The sequence below is a fragment of the Triticum dicoccoides genome, chromosome 5B, assembly GCF_002162155.2.
Source record: "Triticum dicoccoides isolate Atlit2015 ecotype Zavitan chromosome 5B, WEW_v2.0, whole genome shotgun sequence".
Classification (NCBI taxonomy): Eukaryota; Viridiplantae; Streptophyta; class Magnoliopsida; order Poales; family Poaceae; genus Triticum; species Triticum dicoccoides.
Genome location: NC_041389.1, coordinates 150,777,491 through 150,786,567, shown reverse-complemented (window position 1 = coordinate 150,786,567; position 9,077 = coordinate 150,777,491).

The window sequence follows — 9,077 nt, the reverse complement described above, 5'->3', positions numbered from 1 at the left end:
AGGAAGTCCTATACAATTTGTCTATTAGTCTACTTCAAAAAGAATCAACTGAAAAGCACGTTTATGTGATTTATTAAAATTATTCTCGTGCGTGCAAAAGTTTCTGTTTTTCAGCAAGATCACATTAACTATCACCCAAGATGATCCTATAGGTTCTACTTGGCACAAACACTAATTAAAACATAAAACCACATCTAAACAGAAGCTAGATGAACTATTTAATACTAAACAGGAGCAAAAATCAAGGAAAATAAAATAAAATTGGGTTGCCTCCCAACAAGCACTATCGTTTAACGCCCCTAGCTAGGCATAAAAGCGAGAATAGATCTAAGTATTGCCATATTTGGTATTCAATTCATAGGTGGCTCTCATAATAGATTCATAAGGTAATTTGATTTTCTTCCTAGGAAAGTGTTCCATGTCTTTCCTTAATGGAAATTGGAATCTAATGTTTCCTTCTTTCATATCAATAATTGCACCAATCATTCTAAGGAAAGGTCTACCAAGAATAATAGGACATAAAAGATTGCAATCTATATCAAGAACAATAAAATCTATGGTCACCTAATTCCTATTTGCAACAATAAGAACATCATTAATCCTTCCCATAAGGTTTCTTAATGGTGGAATCCGCAAGGTGCAAGTTTAAAGAGCAATCATCAAATTCACGGAAACCTAGCACATCACACAAAGTTTTTGGAATCGTGGAAACACTAGCACCCAAATCACACAAAGCATAGCATTCATGATCTTTAATTTTAATTTTAATAGTTGGTTCACACTCATCATAAAGTTTTATAGGGATAGAAACTTACAATTCAAGTTTTTCTTCATAAGATTGCATTAAATCATCAACGATATGTTTAGTAAAAGCTTTATTTTGACTATAAGCATGAGGAGAATTTAACATGGATTGCAACAAGGAAATACAATCTACTAAAGAACAATTATCATAATTAAATTCCTTGAAATCCAAAATAGTGGGTCCATTGCTATGTAAAATTTTGACCTCTCCAATCCCACTTTTACCAATTTTAGCATCAAGATCTAAAAACTCCAAATCATTGGGACGCCTTTTAACTAAAGTTGACTCATCTCCAGTCCCATTATTACCAAGATGCATATTGCAAAACAAAGATTTAATAGGGGACACATCAATCACTTTTAGATCTTCATCATTATTATCATGAAAATTAGAAGAACACACTCTTATAAAGCAATCTTTCTTAGCACACATTCTAGCGGTTCTTTCTTTGCACTCATCAATGGAAATTCTCATGGCTTTGAGAGAATCATTGATACAATGCTTAGGTGGAATAGATCTAAGTTTCAAAGAATCAACATCAAGAGAAATTCTATCCACGTTCATAGCCAACTCATCAATCTTAGGCAATTTTTCTTCAAGCAAAGCAGAAATTCTTTTGAGAGATCATAAATTATTTAATACTAATATAAAAATCAGATGGCATCTTATTAAAATTTCCATAAGAGTTGTTGTAGGAATTACCATAATTATTAGAGGAATTACTAGGAAACGGCCTAGGGTTAAAGTTTCCTCTATAAGCATTGTTACCAAAATTATTCCTACCAACAAAAATTCACATCCATAGATTCATTATTATTCTCAATCAAAGTAGACAAAGGCATATCATTAGGATCAATAGGAGCACTCTTATTAGCAAACAATTTCATAAGTTCATCCATCTTTTCACTCAAAACATTAATCTCTTCTATCGCATGAACTTTTTTACTAGAAGATCTTTCGGTGTGCCATTAAGAATAATTTACCATAATATTATCTAGGAGTTTAGTAGCTTCTCTTAAAGTGATTTCCATAAAAGTGCCTCCCGCGGCCGAATCTAAAAGATTTCTAGAAGCAAAATTCAATCCGGCATAAAAATTTTGTATGATCATCCATAAATTTAATCTATGTGTAGGGCAATTGCGAATCATTAATTTCATCCTCTCCCAAGATTGTGCAACATGCTCATGATCAAGTTGCTTAAAATTCATACTATCGTTTCTAAGAGAGATGATCTTAGCGGGAGGAAAATACTTAGAGATAAAAGCATCTTTGCACTTATTCCATGAATCAATGCTATTTTTAGGCAAAGACGAAAACCAAGTTTTAGCACGATCTCTAAGTGAAAACGGAAATAGCTTCAATTTAACAATATCATTATCCATGTCTTTCTTCTTTTGCATATCACACAAATCAATAAAATTGTTTAGATGAGTAGCGGCATCTTCACTAGGAAGGCTAGAGAATTGATCTTTCATGACAAGATTCAACAAAGCAGCATTAATTTCACAAGATTCAACATCGGTAAGAGGAGCAATCGGAGTGCTAAGGAAATCATTATTGTTGGTATTGGAAAAGTCACACAATTTAGTATTATCTTGAGCCATCATGACAAGCAATCCAACACACAAGCACACAAGAGACAAGCGAAAAGAGGCGAACGGGAAAAAGAGGGTGAATAAAACGACAAGGGTGAAGTGGGGGAGAGGAAAATGAGAGGCAAATGTCAAATAATGTAATGCGAGGGAGAAGAGTTTGTGATGAGTACTTGGTATGTATTGACTTGAGCGAAGACCTCCCTGACAACGGTGCCAGAAATCCTTCTTGCTACCTCTTGAGGACTGCGTTGGTTTTGGTTTTCCCTTGAAGAGGAAAGGGTGATGCAGCAAAGTAGCGTAAGTATTTCCCTCAGTTTTTTAGAACCAAGGTATCAATCCAGTAGGAGGCTACATGCAAGTCCCTCGTACCTACACAAACACCTCGCAACCAACGCGATAAAGGGGTTGTCAATCCCTTCACGGCCACTTGCGAAAGTGAGATCTGATAGAGATAATAAGATAAGATAAATATTTTTGGTATTTTTATGATATAGATTGGAAAGTAAAGATTGCAAAATAAAGTAGATCAGAAACTTATATGATGGAAAATAGACCCTGGGGCCATAGGTTTCACTAGTGGCTTCTCTCAAGATAGCATAAGTATTACGGTGAGTGAACAAATTACTGTCGAGCAATTGATAGAAAAGTGCATAGTTATGAGAATATCTAGGCATGATCATGTATATAGGCATCACATCCGCGACAAGTAGATCAAAATGATTCTGCATCTACTACTATTACTCCACACATCGACCGCTATCCAGCATGCATCTAGAGTATTAAGTTCATAAGAACAGAGTAACACATTAGGCAAGATGACATGATGTAGAGGGATAAACTCAAGCAATATGATATAAACCCCATCTTTTTATCCTCGATGGAAACAATACAATATGTGCCTTGCTGCCCTTGCTGTCACTGGGAAAGGACACCACAAGATTGAACCCAAAGCTAAGCACTTCTCTCATTGCAAGAAAGATCAATCTAGCAGGCCAAACCAAACTGATAATTAGAAGAGACTTGCAAAGATAACCAATCATACATAAAAGAATTCAGAGGATATTCAAATATTTCTCATAGATAAACTTGATCATAAACCCACAATTCATCGGATCTCGACAAACACACCGCAAAAAGAGTTACATCGAATAGATCTCCAAGAAGATCGAGGAGAACTTTGTATTGAGATTCAAAGAGAGAGAATAAGCCATCTAGCTATTAACTATGGACCCGAAGGTCTGTGGTAAACTACTCACACTTCATCGGAGAAGCTATGGTGTTGATGTACAAGCCCTCCGTGATTGATTCCCCCTCCGGCGGAGTGCCGGAAAAGGCTCCAAGATGGGATCTCACGGTACAGAAGGTTGCGGCGGTGGAAATAGGGTTTCGTGGTGCTCCTGGATGTTTTCAGGGTATGCAAGTATATATAGGCGAAGGAAGTCGGTCAGGGGAGCCACGAGGAGCCCACGAGGGTAGGGGCCGTGCCCACCCCCTAGGGTGCGCCTCCCTGCCTTGTGGCTTCCTCGTTTACTTCTTGACGTCCACTCCAAGTCTCCTTGATTGCGTTTGTTCCAAAATTAACTCCCCCGAAGGTTTAATTCCGTTTGGACTCCGTTTGATATTCTTTTTCTGCGAAACACTAAAATAGGCAAAAAAAAGCAATTTGGGTTGGGCCTCCGATTAATAGGTTAGTCCCAAAAATGATATAAATGTGTATAGTAAAGCCCATAAACATTCAAAAAAGGTAATATAATAGCATGGAACAATAAAAAATTATAGATACGCGTTGGAGACGTATCATGCATTGTGCTCTGGTCGACCTACGAGGTTCAGTAGTAACTTGATCTGAAGTTTCATGATCATTATCATTAGCTTTCTTGTAGGCATCACTGGAATGGTTTTCTATGACGTGCTCGTTTGCAATTCGAGAGAATGTACAATTACCTCATCAAGTTCTACTTTCCTGCCACTCACTTCTTTCGAGAGAAACTCCTTCTCTAGAAAGGACCCAGTCTTAGCAACAAATATCTTGCCTTCGGATCTATGGTAGAAGGTGTACCCAATTGTTTCCTTAGGGTATCCTATGAAGACGCACTTCCCCGATTTAGGTTCGAGCTTATCGGGATGAAGCCTTTTGACATAAGTGTCACATCCCCAAACTTTAAGAAACGACAGCTTAGGTTTCTTGCCAAATCATAGTTCATACGGTGTCTTCTCAACGGATTTAGACGGTGCCCTATTTAACGTGAATGCGGCTGTCTCTAATGCATAACCCCAAAACGACAGTGGTAAATCGGTAAGAGACGTCATAGATTGCACCACATAATAAGTACGGTTACGACATTCGGACACACCATTACGCCGTGGTGTTCCAGGTGGCGTGAGTTGTGAAATAATTCCATATTTTTTTAAATGAAGGCCAAACTCGTAACTCAAATATTTGCCTCCACGATTAGATCGTAGAAACTTTATTTTCTTGTTGCAATGATTCTCCACTTCACTCTGAAAATTCTTTGAACTTTTCAAATGTTTCAGACCTGTGTTTCATCAAGTAGATATACCCATACTTACTCAAATCATCTGAGAAGGTCAGAAGATAACTATACCTGCTGCGTGCTTTAACACTCATCGGACCGCATACATCGGTATTTTTTATTTCCAATAAGTCATTAACTCGCTTCATTGTTCAGGAGAACGGAGTTTTAGTCATCTTGCCCATGAGGCATGGTTCACAAATATCAAATGATTCGTAATCAAGTGACTCCAAAATTCCATCTGCATGGAGTTTCTACACCAATATGACCTAAACGGCAGTGCCACAAGTATGTTGCACTATCATTATCAACTTTGCATCTTTTGGCATCAATATTATGAATATATGTATAACTATGATCGATATTCAATAAACCATTCACATTGGGTGTATGACCATAGAAGGTTTTATTCATGTAAACAAAACAACAATTATTCTCTGATTTAAATGAATAACCGTATTGCAATAAACATGATCTAATCATATTCATGCTCAACGCAAACACTAAATAACATTTATTTAGGTTCAACACTAATCCCGAAGGTAGAGGGAGTGTGTGATGGTGATCGTATCAACCTTGGAATCACTTCCAACAAACATCGTCACCTTGCCCTTAACTAGTCTCTGTTTATTATGCAACTCCCATTTCGAGTTACTAATCTTAGCAACTGAACCGGTATCAAATACCCAGGGGTTACTATGAACACTAGTAAAATACACATCAATAACATGTATACCAAATATACCTTTGTTCACTTTGCCATCCTTCTTATCCGCCAAGTACTTGGGGTAGTTCCACTTCCGGTGAGCATTTCCTTTGAAGTAGAAGCACTTAGTTTTAGGCTTAGGCCCAGCTTTGGGCTTCTTCACTGGAGTGGCAACTTGCTTGCCATTCTTCTTGAAGTTCCCTTTCTATCCCTTTGCTCTTTTTCTTGAAACTAGTGGTCTTGCTAACTATCAACACTCGATGCTCTTTCTTTGATTTCTACCTCCGCTGATTTCAACATCACAAATAGCTTAGGAATCATTTTAGTCATCCCTTGCATATTATAATTCATCACGAAGTTCTAGTACCTTGGTGATAGTGACTAGAGAACTCTGTCAATCACTATCTTATCTGGAAGATTAAATCCCACTTGATTCAAGTGATTGTAGTACCCAGACATTCTGAGCACATGCTCACTGGCTGAGCTATTCTCCTCCATCTTGTAGGCAAAGTACTTGTCAGAGGTCTCATACCTCTCGACACGGGCATGAGTCTGAAATACCAATTCTAGCTCATGGAACATCTCATATGCTCTGTGGTGTTCAAAACATTTTTGAAGTCCCGGTTCTAAGATGTAAAGCATGGCGCACTAAACTATTAAGTAGTCATCATATCGAGGTTGCCATACGTTCATAACATTTGCATCTGCTCTTGCAATAGGTCTGTCACCTAGCGGTGCATCAAGGACATAATTCTTCTGTGTAACAATGAGGATAATCCTCAGATCATGGACCCAGTCCGCATTATTGCTACTATCATCTTTCAACTTAGTTTTCTCTAGGAACATATCGAAAATAGGGGAGCTATATTGCGAGCTATTGATGTACAACATAGATATGCAAAAAACTATTAATTCTAAGTTCATGATAAATTAAGTTCAGTTAATCAATTTATTAATGAACTCCCACTTAAATAAACATCCCTCAAGTTATCTAAGTGATACGTGATCCAAATCAACTAATGATGTCTACTACACAACCTTCTTCTTGTAGACGTTGTTGGGCCTCCAAGTGCAGAGGTTTTTAGGACAGTAGCAAATTTCCCTCAAGTGGATGACCTAAGGTTTATCAATCCATGGGAGGCATAGGATAAAGATGGTCTCTCTCAAACAACCCTGCAACCAAATAACAAAGAGTCTCTTGTGTCCCCAACACACCCAATACAATGGTAAATTGTATAAGTGCACTAGTTCGGCGAAGAGATGGTGATACAAGCGTAATATGGATGGTGGATATAGGTTTTTATAATCTGAAAATATAAAAACAGCAAGGTAGCAAGTAACAAAAGTGAGCACAAACGGTATTGCAATGCTTCGAAACAAGGCCTAGGGTTCATACTTTCACTAGTGCAAGTTCTTTCAACAAGGATAACATAATTAGATCATATAACAATCCCTCAACATGCAGCAAAGAGTCACTCCAAAGTCACTAATAGAAGAGAACAAGCGAAGAGATTATTGTAGGGTATGAAACCACCTCAAAGTTATTCTTTCCGATCAACCCATTGGGCTATTCCTATAAGTGTCACAAACAACCCTAGAGTTTGTAGTAAAATAACACCTTAAGACACACATCAACCAAAACCCTAATGTCACCTATGTACTCCAATGTCACCTCAAGTATCCGCAGGTATGATTATATGATATGCATCACACAATCTTAGATTCATCTATTCAAACCAACACAAAGAACTCATAAAGTGCCCCAAAGTTTCTACTGGAGAGTCAAGACGAAAATGTGTGCCAACCCCTATGCATAGATTCCCAAGGTCATGGAACCTGCAAGTTGATCACCAAAACATACATCAAGTGAATCAATAGAATACCCCATTGTCACCACGGGTATCCCAAGCAAGACATACATCAAGTGTTCTCAAATCCTTAAATACTCAATCCGATAAGAGAAATTCAAAGGGAAAACTCAATCCATTACAAGAAGGTAGAGCGGGAGAAACATCATAAGATCCAACTATAATAGCAAAGCTCGCGGTACATCAAGATCGTGCCATATCAAGAACACGAGAGAGAGAGAGAGAGAGAGAGAGAGAGAGAGAGAGAGAGAGAGAAAGAGAGATCAAACACATAGCTACTCGTACATACCCTCAACCCCGAGGGTGAACTACTCCCTCCTCATCGTGGAGAGCGCCGGGATGATGAAGATGGCCACCGGTGATGGATCCCCCCTCTGGCAGGGTGCCGGAACAGGGTCCCGATTGTTTGTTGGTGGCTACAGAGGCTTGCGGCGGCGGAACTCCCGATCTAGGTTTCTTTCTGGAAGCTAGGGATTTATAGGAGGGTTTGGCATCGGTCTCACATCAGGGGGCCCCATGGAGAGTCCATGAGGCAGGGGGCACGCCCTAGGGGGTGGGGGCACCCTCCACCCTCGTGGGGCCCACGGGACTCCCCTCCGGTAATTTTTTGTTCTAGTATTTTTTATATTTTCCAAAAAAAATCTCCGTTGATTTTCAGCACATTCCGAGAACTTCTATTTCTGCACAAAAAACAAAACCACGGTAGTTCTGCTGAAAACAGCGTCAGTCCGGGTTAGTTCTAATCAAATCATACCAAAATCATATAAAAATATTGTAAACATGGCATGAATACATCAAAAATTGTAGATACATTGGAGACGTATCAACTAACCCATGTCTGATCATCACGTGAGATGGGGTAGTCATCAATGGTGAACATCTCTATGTTGATCACATCTACTATATGACTCACATTCAACCTTTCAGTCTCCAGTGTTCCGAGACCATGTCTGTACATGCTAGGCTCGTCAAGTTTAACCTAAGTATTATGCATGTGCAAAACTATCTTACACCCGTTGTATGTGAACGTAGAGTCTATCACAACCGATCATCACGTGGTGTCTTGAAACGACAAACTTTCGCAACGGTGCATACTCAGGGAGAACACTTATATCTTGAAATTTAGTGAAGGGATCATCTTAAAATGCTACCGTCGTTCTAAGTAAAATAAGATGCATAAAAGATAAACATCACATGCAATCAAAATATGTGACATGATATGGCCATTATCATCTTAGGCTTTTGATCACCATCTCCAAAGCATCGTCATGATCTCCATCGTCACTGGCTCGACACCTTCATCTCCACCATTGCGTCGTGGTCATCTCGCCAACTATTGCTTCTACAACTATTGCTAATGCCTAGCGATAAAGTAAAGCAATTACACGGCGTTTGCATTTCATACAATAAAGAGACAACCTGAAGGCTCCTGCCAGTTGCCGATAAATTACAAAACATGATTGTCTCATACAATAACATATATCACATCATGTCTTGACCATATCACATCATAACATACCCTGCAAAACAAGTTAGACGTCCTCTACTTTGTTGTTGCAAGTTTTATGT